Raw genomic sequence first — 14,057 nt, 5'->3', positions numbered from 1 at the left:
GAGATTTATCAGTGCTATAGACATTCATTACAGATTTGTGGTTGGGCATTACCTAATTATTCTCCACCTTCCAAAAAAATCTATCTATGACTAATTAGAATTAAGTTAATTTTTCCGTCATCCCTATTCTTCTGCCTTATAAATAGCGCTGCCAGCCTTTTAAAGCTTCCTAAAATATTTTCACCTTCACCTAAATAGAAGAGGCAATTAACCCATTTCCATGTGGAGCACAAGCATTAGGAATGCAACAACATCATTGAAGTCCACTTCAGGAAGTCTTGGGGTTTGTTTCCTGCTCCCAAGCAAAAATTAAAGCAGGGGGCACCAGACCCCAAGGTCTATTTAAAAAATAGTCAGATGAAGCAGATGCTAAACTACAGGACTGTTTTGCTATCACAGTTCCGGGATTCTTCCCGATGACATTGAGGAATACACCACATCAGTCACTGGCTTTATCAATAAGTGCATTGAGGACGTCGTCCCAACAGTGACTGTACGTACATATCCCAACCAGAAGCCATGGATTGCAGGCAACATTCGCACTGACAAAAAGTGTAGAGCTGCCACTTTCAAGGTGCGGGACTCTAACCCGGAAGCTTACAAGAAATCCCGCTATGCCCTGCGACGAACCATCAAACAGATAAAGCGTCAATACAGGGCTAAGATTGAATCATACTACACCGGCTCCGACGCTCGTCGGATGTGGCAGGACTTGCAAACTATTACAGACTACAAAGGGAAGCACAGCCGCAAGCTGACCAGTGACACGAGCCGACCAGACGAGTTAAATCACTTCTATGCTCGCTTCGAGGCAATCAACACCGAGGCATGCATAAGAGCATCAGCTCTTCCGGACGACTGTGATCACGCTCTCCGTAGCTGACTTGAGTAAGATCTTTAAACAGGTCAACATTCACAAGGCTGCGGGGCCAGATGGATTACCAGGACGTGTGCTCCGGGCATGTGCTGACCAACTGGCAGGTGTCTTCACTGACATTTTCAACATGTCCCTGATTGAGTCTGTAATACCAACATGCTTCAAGCAGACCACCATAGTCCTTGTGCCCAAAAACACAAAGGCAACCTGCCTAAATGACTACAGACCCGTAGCACTCACGTCTGTAGCCATGAAGTGCTTTGAAAGGCTGGTCATGGCTCACATCAACATCATTATCCCAGAAACCCTAGACCCTCACCAATTTGCATACCACCCAAACAGACCACAGATGATGCAATTTCTATTGCACCACACTGCCCTTTCCCACCTGGACAAAAGGAAAACATATTTGAGAATGCTATTTATTGACTACAGCTCAGTGTTCAACACCATAGTACCCTCAAAGCTCATCACTAAGTTAAGGAACCTGGGACTAAACACCTCCCTCTGCAACTGGATCCTGGACTTCCTGACGGGCCACCCCCAGGTGGTGAATGTAGGTAGCAACACATCTGACACGCTGATCTTCAACACTGGAGCTCCCCAGGGGTGCATGCTCAGTCCACTCCTGTACTCTCTGTTCACCCACGACTGCATGGCCAGGCACGACTCCAACACCATCATTAAGTTTGCTGACGACACAACAGTTGTAGGCCTGATCACCGACAACGACGAGACAGCCTATAGGGAGGAGGTCAGAGACCTGGCCGAGTGGTGCCAGAATAACAACCTATCCCTCAACGTAACCAAGACTAAGGAGATGATTGTGGACTACAGGAAAAGGGGCACCGAGCACGTCCCCATTCTCATTTACGGGGCTGTAGTGGAGCAGGTTGAGAGCTTCAAATTCCTTGGTGTCCACATCACCAACCAACTAGAATGGTCCAAACACACCAAGACACTCGTGAAGAGGGCACGACAAAGCCTATTCCCCCTCAGGAAACTAAAAAGATTTGGCATGGGTCCCGAGATCCTCAAAAGGTTATCTGCATTGTGTCCCACCATCCACCAACTCCTCTTTTACGCTTCTGCTACTCTGTTCATCATATATATCACTTTAACCATAACCACATGTACATACTACCTCAATAAGGCTGACTAACCGGTGTCTGTATATAGCCTTGCTACTGTTATTTTCAAATGTCTTTTTACTGTTGTTTTATTTCTTTACTTACCCACACACACACCTTTTTCTTTCACACTATTGGTTAGAGCCTGTAAGTAAGAATTTCACGTGACAAATAAACTTTGATTTGATTTGTAAAGTAAGCAGAGTGCATCCTGTAAGAGAGCGCTTCATTTAAAAAAAGAAATCAGATTTTTAAATGCAGATAGCCGCAGCGTTTTATGTTCTGGGAAGATACTTCACTGTCAATCAAGAAACAAGTTGAGGCTTTTGATAAAATATTAGATGGCATCTGCACACTAAACTTGCTAATTAAGTTGCCTTTGTGGAATGTTTAATGACACGTTTGACAGTGTGCATTTTCTTTCCATCTTATCTTTGCTTTATCTTGGCCAGATCACAGTTGTATGAGAACTTGTTCTCAACTGGCCTACCTGGTTAAATAAAGGTGAAATATATTTTTTAAATAATTCTTAGACATACCCGTCTTGAGCATTCCTACAACACAACTGAACCAAAGGGTGACATTGTCCATCCAAACCCTGACACTAAAATGTCTGGTCAGTCAGAACATGACCTTTCTGCGTGGCCCTCAGCTGTCACTGTCTGGCAGAGGCCACCAGACATAGTGGTCAGTAAGTCAGTTACAGCCGCTGGGAAGCAGTCATGCTCACTGCTATACCCTGGGTAGTGCCCACCCCCTTCTCTTTATCACACTGAAGCAAGGTCAGTAACAGCTGAGGCCCCCAGCTGCTAAGAGACAGCTCTAAATAGTGTCTGCCACACTCTGCTTTCCTCAAGTATTTTCAGACTGTTCACACAGAGTCCCCCTATCCATGGCCTGGAGAGGCAAGGTACACCTTAGGAAATGTGACAGCAAGCCCATGCATGAACAATGCCGAGTGTGATTCACCCATTCTGTCAGAGTGCTGGTCCTCTGTGTAATACACTGAGCTCTGAGTTATAGTCATTCTATAAGCAAGACAAAAAATGTATAGTTTGCGGCTCAAAAAACACATTTTCTAATCGACATCATGTTGAGAGACCTACAATAAACCAATACAAACCAGGCCAACCTTGAAGTTCTGCACCCTCTTCCTGCCCAGGACATCAGTGATGAACCAGGCCCAGATGAGAGCATACTGCCACACATAGTTGAACAGCAGAACAGTCTGCCAGGCGAACCACATCTCCTTGGCGCCATTGGTTATACCCACCAGGATGAGACACATACAAGGACTAGTAGACATCTTGTGTTGTTGGTCCCCAGCAGTGAGAATGGCCTTAGATAGGAAAGGGATGAGAAGGAAATTAATGTTAATTAAATTAACACTTTTACAAAAATGCATGGTCACTTGAATGACTATTATTTGAAAGACCATTGGCTTTCCAATGAATGTGTGTCTGTGACATCTTGACAAGAACAACAATTGTAATGTGTCCAATGTCAATCAAACATTCAGCATGAATTCAGCAAAAATGTAACATGTGAGTTAAACCTTTTAATGAATTCTCACAAATTTGCAGTGAAACCCATCTTTCACACTTCCTCTGTGAAAGTGTTCTGGACTGTGACAGTACAGGCCCTGGACATACTGTGCTGATGAGTATCCTTGGGAAGTCAGCTCTGAGCAAAGATAATTGAAGAAGCCCTGTGGACAGAAGAGATTGTTACCTCCTGTCTCACTCAATGTATGTGTCTAGATGGTGTACATCTACAAATGGGCAGAGGGCAGCCCATGATTGATCTCACTCAAAGAGCATGTTAACTGGCAGAGTATCACAGTTGCCAGGGGTGCTGCTTACAGTCACTACACTGCATGAGCCTCGCTGCATCATGTGGGGCAACACCTGCTTGGTGAATGACACTGTGCCCAGGAAGTTGTGTTCCATCAGGACCTGGTACACATCTACACTGGTCTCCAGGGACAGAGAATGTTGGCGGCGGCCACCATTGTTAATCAGGATGTCAATCTGAATGGGCATCGAGAGGGAGATAGGAACAAAGCAAGCCAGCGTAGACAGATGGGATGAGTCATGACTCATATGACCAATTCTTTTTTTTCTTTTTTTTAAGGAATTAAATGTATTCATTATACCCAGGTAGGATATTCAAATTCTGTCATGGGTATAACACAAAAAACACACCCAGAATAAGAGAATAAGAAAACACAGTTTATTTTCGGCTAGTACTAAGGAGCCGCAAGTGTCAAACGCACATTAGTTTGCAATTTTGTCATGTAAAAACTGGCGCACTAGCATTTTCCACCCCTTACGCCAGGTTCAGCATTTTACCCGTATAACATCAGCTTGCTTTCTTTGTGGTGGGAGGGATGGAAATATTTGAGGTGTGTCCTTAAAAACATGCACCAATATGCCAATTTCAGTCAGAGCAACTGAAATATTGAGAATATATTTGACCAAGAAAGATGCCTAAATCTCAGTTAAATCATGCAGGGGAGCGAAACAGCGCCTCTCTTTCTCAGTATGTGTACACCATGTATCTGATGCTGTCAGGACCAAAAGATTATGGCATGTCATAGTATTTCTGGACAGACAGCATCAGATACACGGGCAACATATAGGCCGTGTCTAGACTTGACAGTTCTGATCACGGAATTCTGAACGTGTCATTCGTCTACACTTACATTTAAATGTGTCTACCGTGTCCAGATTCCCTTCTCCTCGGCTATATTAAACTCCCAGTATGCATTCTACAAGTGGTGGAATAGTCAAAATATGATAGTTTAGTTTATTAATTCGACCATTTAACAAAAACAAGCACACATAAGACTTGAAAAATACATACATACACATGAGTGAAATCATAGAGGATAACACACAATAAAGTCTGGGACTTATTCCATTGTGATCCACTGAGGCTCCAGTATACAAGACAGTACCTTTCCCAGCATTACTCCTGAACCTGTATAAGCACATATCAGCAACATCTGATCTGGTGCAGTGATTGTGTGCATCCCTAACATGGGGAAAGTAATCAGTTAAATATCTGGGTGCAGAACCAGAAATACTCCTGTAAACCAAACGCAGTCTAATCTGGGACACCCTAGCCTCAACAGGCAGAACCAGAAATACTCCTGTAAACCAAACCCAGTCTAATCTGGGACACCCTAGCCTCAACAGGCAGGACCAGAAATATTCCTGTATAACCAAACCCAGTCTAATCTGGGACACCCTAGCCTCAACAGGCAGGACCAGAAATACTCCTGTAAACCAAACCCAGTCTAATCTGGGACACCCTAGCCTCAACAGGCAGGACCAGAAATACTCCTGTAAACCAAACCCAGTCTAATCTGGGACACCCTAGCCTCAACAGGCAGGACCAGAAATACTCCTGTAAACCAAACCCAGTCTAATCTGGGACACCCTAGCCCCAACAGGCAACCAGTTGAGTTCCTGAAAGCAGCTCCTGCCTATGTGAGTACGTGGACTCACCTTCAATACTACCCTGATCAGCTTATTCTGGGCTATCTGGAGCTTCCCCTTCATAAACTTAGATAAGCCCTCAAACCAGGAAGTACTAGCGCAGTCAAAATGGCATTGCATGAGGGCAGTGGCTAGCACTTTCATGGAGTCCTTATTAGGCAGCTTGAACTTTAGTCCTGGCATTAACCTTCCCTAGCACATGCTTCAACATCCCAAGCTTCCATCAAGGATGCATCCCAGGTTGCCAGTGTTGGGGAGGAATGGATTACATTCAATCCGTTACATGTAACAGATTACAAAAAACATTTTACTAATTTGAAACATTACCAGCAAAAATATTGTAATTGGATTACAGATATTTTTGAAAAACTTGATGATTACTTCTGCGATTACTTTTGAATTATTTGAAGCTACCGATCATTGTTTTTGCGACCTGTGGACAGCTAGTGAAAAATGGGATCTTGCAACACCTGAATAGTACAGATCACAGCCTATGAAATAAAGTAAACTCCTCGGTGGTATTGTCCTCCATATGGTCAAAAACAAGTTAAATTTGAGAACAACACGAGTGGGGCTTTTCTTGCTCAATCTCATTTGTTCTGATAAAAACCTTAAAAATTCACAGGCCTAACGGACACATGCTCAAACTCGCACACTTTTGCTAGACTTAAACAGCTTATTGATATATCAAAGTGTCACCAGCAAAAATGTAAATGCAGCATATGCACTTTTCGGTACACTCTTAGGGGAAAAAAAAGTGCTATCTAGAACCTAAAAGCTGTTCCCATATGAGAACCCTTTGAAGAACCCTTTTTGGTTCCAGGTAGAACCCTTTTGGGTTCAATGTTAAACAATTTCCACAGACGGTTCTATATGGAACCAAAAAAGGGTTCTACCTGGAACCAAAAGGGTTCTCCTATGGGGACAGCTGAAGAACCCTTTTGGAACCTTTTTTTCTAAGAGAGTAGTGCTCAAGCATGCCATTCTATGAGAGCAGCATAAACAACAGAGTAGGCTAATAAGTCCTTTGTTTTGGGGTTATGCTCAGGTAAAATAATTTGGCTAATCTATATTTCCACATTTCCAAGTCCTATTGTTGAAGATCAAGGGGTATTAAATTAATTGGAATGACTGGAAACCTGACAGACTTGAGGGAAGCCAAAGTCAGTCAAATACAATGCTATTTCAAATCAAATCAAATGTATTTGTCACATACACATGGTTAGCAGATGTTAATGCGAGTGTAGCGAAATGCTTGTGCTTCTAGTTCCGACAATGCAGTAATAACCAACAAGTAATCTAGCTAACAATTCCAAAACTACTACCTTATAGACACAAGTGTAAAGGGGATAAAGAATATGTACATAAAGATATATGAATGAGTGATGGTACAGAGCGGCATAGGCAAGATACAGTAGATGGTATCGAGTACAGTATATACATATGAGATGAGTATGTAAACAAAGTGGCATAGTTAAAGTGGCTAGTGATACATGTATTACATAAAGATGCAGTAGATGATATAGAGTACAGTATATACGTATACATTTGTTATCTATAAACAAATGAACAACAGACTTTTCGCATGCTTATAGAGAAGGGCACTCAAATACCTCAAATAGAAGGGCACTCAAATACACTGACATTTAACTGATGATTGGTTGAAATAAATTTATAATAAGAAGATTGTGGGAGCTGTACTGTTAGATTTCAGCCTGTGAGTCTATGTATGCTGATGATTCAACCTTATACATGTCAGCAACCACAGCTAGTGAAATCACTAAACAAAGAATTGCAGTCAGATTTAGAATGTTTAGGACCAGTTTAGTACTGGCCACCCATTCTAAAACTAAGACCATTGTATTTAGTACAAATCATTCTCTAAGTTCTAGACCTCAGCTGAATCTGGTAACGAATGGTGTGGCTGTTGAACAAGTTGAGGAGACTAAATTACATGGTGTTACCTTAAATTCTAAACTGTCATGGTCCAAAAAATATTGAATGGTTGTAAGTCTGTCCGTGATAAAGAGATGCTCTGTTTTTTGAGACCACACTCCACAAAGCAAGTCCTGCAGGGTCTAGTTGTATCTTATCTTGATTATTGTCCAGCCATATGGTCAAGTGCTGCAAAGGACTTAGTTAAGCTGCAGCTGGCCCAGAACAGAGTGGCAGGTTTTGCTCTTCATTGTAGTCAGAAGGCTAATATCAATACCATGCATGACAGTCTCTCTTGGCTAAGAGTTGAGGAAAGACTGACTGCATCACTTCTTGTTTTTATAAGAAACATGAATGTGTTGGAAATTCCAAATTGTTTGCATAGTCAACTTACATACAGTACACACACACTTACCCCACCAGACATGCCACCAGGGGTATTTTCACAGCACAACACCTCTCCCCCATATGACCTACTTGTTGTTTGTATGTACTGATATATGTAACTGATAGATGCACATGCGCGCGCGCACGCACGCACGCACGCACGCACGCACACACACACACACACACACACACACACACACACACACCATGTTAATGTTTTTAAATGTATGTAAATTGTAAAGTATTTCGTCTGTAATGTCTTTTTCGTTATGTGTCGTACCCTGTATTATTATCTGTAGTAGAAAGCAATGGGTTAGAAGAAAGCTACATAACCAACCCATAAAGTAACATGCAACATCCATTTATGGGCAGCTATGTAAACTCTAATATTTATTTATGTCTTCTTCTAATATCTTAAGGAGAAAGTAATCTAAAAGTAATTAGATTATGTTACTGAGTTCGGGGAATCCAAAAGTTACATTACTGATTACAATTGTGGACAGGTAACTAGTAACTGTAATGGATTACAATTAGAAAGTAACCAACCCAACCCTGCAGATAGAGGTTTTAGTAGTCAGCAACTCACCCCTTAACTCCACTCTGATTTCAGATGACCTACTCAATTTAGGTCTGGACCCAAAGCTAATTGCCTCAGTTTTACCTAATTGCAGAAATAGCTTATTATCACCAAGCCATATTCTAATGTTAGTAAGCTTTGTGCTAAGTATGGTCTCCAACATAGTTTTACTTTTGTGAGACACCAGAGGTGTAGAGTCATCCGCATAAAAGAAAAGATTGCAAGAACAAGCATCTTTCATATTGTTAATATACAGTGAAAACAGTAGAGGCCCAAGCACACTCCCCTGCGGAATGCCACAACTCATTGGTTTTACCTGTGACAGTGAACCATTAACCTCTAGTACTTGCTCCCTACCTGATAAATAGGACTTTACCCGGCCTAGAGGGACACTAATAACACAACAACAACTGATGGCAGTAGCTAACTACTGTAGCTAACTAGCCAGTTAACCTCTGTAGATAGCCAGCAAGCTAGCAAGCAACGCTAAAGGGATTGCAAATGGGTTAGCATAACTCTATTTGTTTTTCGAAATATTAGCTAGCATTTATGAGTCCAGCAAACACATTCCTCGCATGCTAGGAACGTATTTCCTCCAACATTATAATGAAAAGGTTACCTCTCGGTCCCAAAACAAAACTTTTCTGGGGACTTGTGCTGATGATGTCGCCCATTGTAGTTATGCACTTTTGGTAGCCTGATTGCATCCAGACTGAGGAGATATCTGCACACAATGCATCCCTGACCACTTCTTGAAGCGGCTAGACCCATATTTTCAATGCTATCTTTGTATTCTGATATCAGAAGTCGCATGTAAGTGTCAAGTGTAGACACAACCATAGAGGGGTGCTGTTTTGCTCGCTTGGATGCTTTCTCCGGTTATTTAGTTTCAGCAAAGAGGAAGACGTGAAGCGAAAGCGAGCTCACTCTAGCCAAACTCTGTCCATTGTCAGCCCTATGTGTTTCTATGGGAATAATATGCAGACCTAAACTTGTCGCCTGTCTTGCCGCCTTTGGGACAAAGACTCCTAATGTTTAAGCAGAGACATGAGCATCTCGTCATTATATACAGTCCTCTGGTTTCAACCTCTTGCGAATTGGAAATGAAAGTTGGCAGCTGCACAGTGCACTGTTATGATGCTGGACTGCCCTAAATTAAATTGATGTTTTGCAAAAATTACATGATTACTTCTGTCTAAAATCATTTAAAATGCTAAACCAGGGAGCATGACGTAGCCACGGAGGTTCATTAGAATCTTTATATTTTTTGGGGTGTGGATTGTTTCAAATCCCAAGTGTGTAGGCCTCATCCTATTTGGGAAGCCCGCAATTTGGGTAGTGCGCGTGGTAATAGGTCTAGCTGATTGAGTTGCAGCTGTCAGTGAAAAGCACCTAAAATGTGTGAAGATACTGTGTCTTGAGTATAATTTAAAATGTTGCATCAAGAAGAAGGGGAAGGGTGTGTGGCGAAGATATGGTGTATCTCTCTCCAGAATGCATACATACAGTGCATTCAGAAAGTATTCAGACCCCATGACTTTTTTCACATTTTCTTACATTACAGCCTTATTCTAAAATGGATTTAATTGTGTTTTTCCCCTCATCAATCTACACACAATACCCCATAAAGACAAAACAAAAACAGGTTTTTAGATATTTTTGCAAACGTATAAAACATTTAAATAGCTCTGTCAGGTTGGATGAGGAGCATTGCTGCACAGATATTTTTAGGTCTCTCCAGAGATGTTTGATCGGGTTCAAGTCTGGGCTCTGGCTGGGCCAATCAAGGTCATTTAGAGACCTGCCCTGAAGCCACGACTACGTTGTCTTGGCTGTGTGCTTAGGGTCGTTGTCCTTTTGGACAGTGAATCTTTGCCCCAGTCTGAGGTCCTGAGCACTCTAGAGCAGGATTTAATGAAGGATCTATTTGTACTTTGCTCCATTCACCTTTCCCTCGATTCTGACTAGTTTCCCAGTCCCTGCCACTTAAAAAGTTCCCAACAGCATGATGCTGCCACCATCATGCTTCCCCGTAGGGATGGTGCCAGGTTTCCTCCAGATGTGACGCTTGGCATTCAGGCCAATGCCTGGCTTCATCAGACCAGAGAATCTTGCTTACCATGGTCAGAGTCCTTTAGTTGCTTTTGGCATACTCCAAGCAGGCTCCATGTGCCTTTTACTGAGGAGTGGTTTCCGTCTGGCCACTCTACCATAAAGGCCTAATTGGTGGAGTGCTGCAGAGATGGTTGGATATCCTATATTTTGCTATTTTGTTTCTGTAGGCTATAATGGACTAACATTCTCATTGGAATTGATGACAACACAATACATAAAATACTAAATACACGGATCAAAGCAACCACATATTTAGCCATGGAGCACATTATTCTGGTTGTGAAAATAGCACAAATATTTCTGACACACCCCCAAACCTATATCACCTCCAGCGCTAAGATTTACCATTGCATTAGGCTTTATAATATAGAGCCCTTAGAATAAGACAACACATCTAATAAGACTGAGCTGTACTGGACTTAGCCTTGAATTCCATTTTCATTTTGAGCATGTGCATTGAATACAATGTCATGTCTTTTAAATAAGTAAGGCCAGTCTGGCCAGACTATTAAGTACATGCTAAGAAACTATGTCCTAAGTGACTAATGACTGGTTACTTCTTAAACCTTGATTGAGTGGTTAATCAATTGGAAATTGTCAGACACTAAGTTGAGTTGAATTACGATTACTTGAAATCCCACTGAAATAAAAGTGATAAGGGGGAGTCTAAAACTGAAACAATGTAGCAATTGAAGGGAGAGCAACAAGTTACAATCAGTAGAAGTCCGTATGTAAAATCATTGGGGAAGCCAAGCGCTTTATTATAGACAGACTTCTCACTAATCTTAGCTACTGTTGTATAAATATGTTTTGACCATGACAGTTTACAATCCTGGGTTACTCCATGCAGTTTAGTCACCTCAACTTTCTCAATTTCCACATTATTTATTACAAGATTTAGTTGAGGTTTAGGGTTTACTGAAAGATTTGTCCCAAATACAATGCTTTTAGCTTTAGAAATATTTAGGACTAACTTATTCCTTGCCACCCACTCTGAAACTAACTGCAACTCTTTGTTAAGTGTTGCAGTCATTTCAGTCGCTGTAGTAGCTGACATGTATGCGGATGTTGCAATCCTCAGCCAGTGGCATGTCATTAGTAAAGATTGACAAAAGTAATGGGCCTAGACAGCTGACCTGGGGAATTCTTGATTCTACCTTCTATTAAAGAACACTGTGTTCTGTTCTCTGGGTTCTGTTAGACAGATAACTCTTTATCCACAATATAGCATGGGGTATAGAACCATAACATGTATATTTTTCCAGCAGCAGACCGATATGGTCAAAAGCTGCATTTATTTTATTAGGCAAGACAGTTAAGAACAAATTCTTATTTTCAATAACGGCCTAGGAACAGTGGGTTAACTGCCTGTTCAGGGGCAGAACGACAGATTTGTACCTTGTCAGCTCGGGGGTTTGAACTTGCAACCTTCCGGCTACTAGTCCAACACTCTAACCACTAGGCTACCCTGGGGGCATTACTATTCTTAGGTAGTGGAATTACTTTAGCTTCCCTCCAAGCCTAGGAACACACACTTTCTAGTAGGCTTAAATTGAAAATATGGCAAATAGGAATGGCAATATCGTCCACTATTTTCATCAGTAATTTTCCATCCAAGTTGTCAGACCCCGGTGGCTTGTCATTTTTGATAGACAACAATCATTTTTTCACCTCTTCCACACTCACTTTATGAAATTCCAAATTCCAATGCTTGTCTTTCATAATTTGGTCAGATATATTTGGTTGTGTAGTGTCAGTGTTTGTTGCTGTTATGTCATGCCTAAGTTTGCTAATCTTGCCAATGAAAAAAATCATTAAAGTAGTTGGCAATAACAGTTGCTTTTGTGATGAATGAGCCATCTGATTCAATGAAAGATAGAGCAGAGATTGCTTTTTTCTCAATTTCATTTAAGGTGCTCCAAAGCTTTTTACTATCATTCTTAGTCATTTATCTTTGTTTCATTTTGTAGTTTCTTCTTCTTTCTATTCAGTTTAGTCATATGATTTCTCAATTTGCAATATGTTTGCCAATCGGTTGTGCAGCCAGACTTATTTGCCATTCCTTTTTCCTCATCCCTCTCAACCATACAATTTTTCAATTCCTCATCAATCCACAGGGATTTAACGGTTTTACAGTCATTTTCGTAATAGGTGCATGCTTATTAGTAACTGGAATAATGCTCCTCATTAAGACACCACGGACCAACAAATATTCTTTACATCAACAACATAGGAATCACTACAAAATGTATTGTATGACCTCTTATACACTATATTAGGCCCAGCCTTTGAAACTGGGTTTTTCTTAGATATGGCTACTATATTGTGATCACTACATTCGATGGATCTGGATACTGCTTTCAAACAGAAAAGATGAAAAGAAAAGATGTGATCAATACATGTTAATGATTTCATTCCTGTGCTGTTTGTAACTACGCTGGTAGGTTGACTGGTTACAATTTGAAGCTTTTTCTTGAGTGGGCAGCTTGATGAAAGCCAGTCAATATTGAAATCATCCAGAAAATATACCTCTCTGTTGATATCACATACATCAGGCATTTCACCCATGTTATCCAGATACTGACTGTTAGCTCTTGGTGGTATATTGCAGTTTCCCACAAGAATGGACTTGAGGTGAGGCAGATGAACCTGTAGCCATATTACTTCAACAGTATTTAACGTGCGATCCTCTCTAAGCTGTACAGGGATGTGGTTCTGAATATAAACAGCAACACCTCTACCACTGCCATTTCTGTATTTTCTGTAAATGGTATGACCTTGTATTGCTACCACTGTATCATCAAAAATATTATCTATATGGGTTTCAGAGATAGTCAGAATACGAATTTCATCTGTTACTGGCAAATTATTGATTTCATGAACCTTGTTTCATATGTTAACGTGGGCTATTTTGAGCACTTTTCTTCTGGGATGCTTACTTGTTTGTATTGGTTAGCAGAAGTAGATATGCTCATGCTATTGATGTTAGTGCAGGGTGAACTGCACACAATGAACTTCCTCCTAGGGCACACCGGCTCAGTGCTAACAGTATAAATCTGGTTATAGGCACATGATTAGTGCATACTATTGCTGTAGGATCAGCAGAGGCATTCAGGACATAAATTAGGTTACTTTCATTGTGTCTGCCAACGCCCTGGTGTAATGTACATTTGCTGAAGCATTATGACAACTATGCGTCAAATTGGTAGGGATTAGCTGAGCTGGGCTTTGGTCAGTGACAACTAAAAGATTTTTTTTTAAACAATTTATTCCAATCAACATAAGCTAAATATGATGTGGATTTCCATGGTTCTGATTTATGTTTGCGTGTGTGAGTTCATACAAGTAGAAAAATATGTTGACTCACCCAACTTGTACAGAAACACTGAGGTAAAGACAGTTTCAGGCTGGATATTCACCTGTCGTTTTCCTTATGTCCACCAACAGCAACATAGTGACAAATCTAATTTTAAAAATGTCAATAGCTCTTTAACCATTACTCCTAAAACTTTCAAAACTGGTTGTAGCTAATC

The 14,057-nt window shown here is 41.1% G+C and overlaps 1 pseudogene; it reads right to left on the bottom strand.

Annotated features, from left to right (window-relative positions):
- Positions 1–2,859: 2,859 nt before the first annotated feature.
- On the bottom strand, positions 2,860–5,693 carry LOC135507482 (dehydrogenase/reductase SDR family member 7-like; annotated as a pseudogene).
- Between the last annotated feature and the right edge of the window lie 8,364 nt (positions 5,694–14,057).

This window comes from Oncorhynchus masou, chromosome 21 (assembly GCF_036934945.1).
Source record: "Oncorhynchus masou masou isolate Uvic2021 chromosome 21, UVic_Omas_1.1, whole genome shotgun sequence".
In the NCBI taxonomy this organism is placed as follows: Eukaryota; Metazoa; Chordata; class Actinopteri; order Salmoniformes; family Salmonidae; genus Oncorhynchus; species Oncorhynchus masou.
This window is presented reverse-complemented; position numbering and strand designations above follow the sequence as displayed.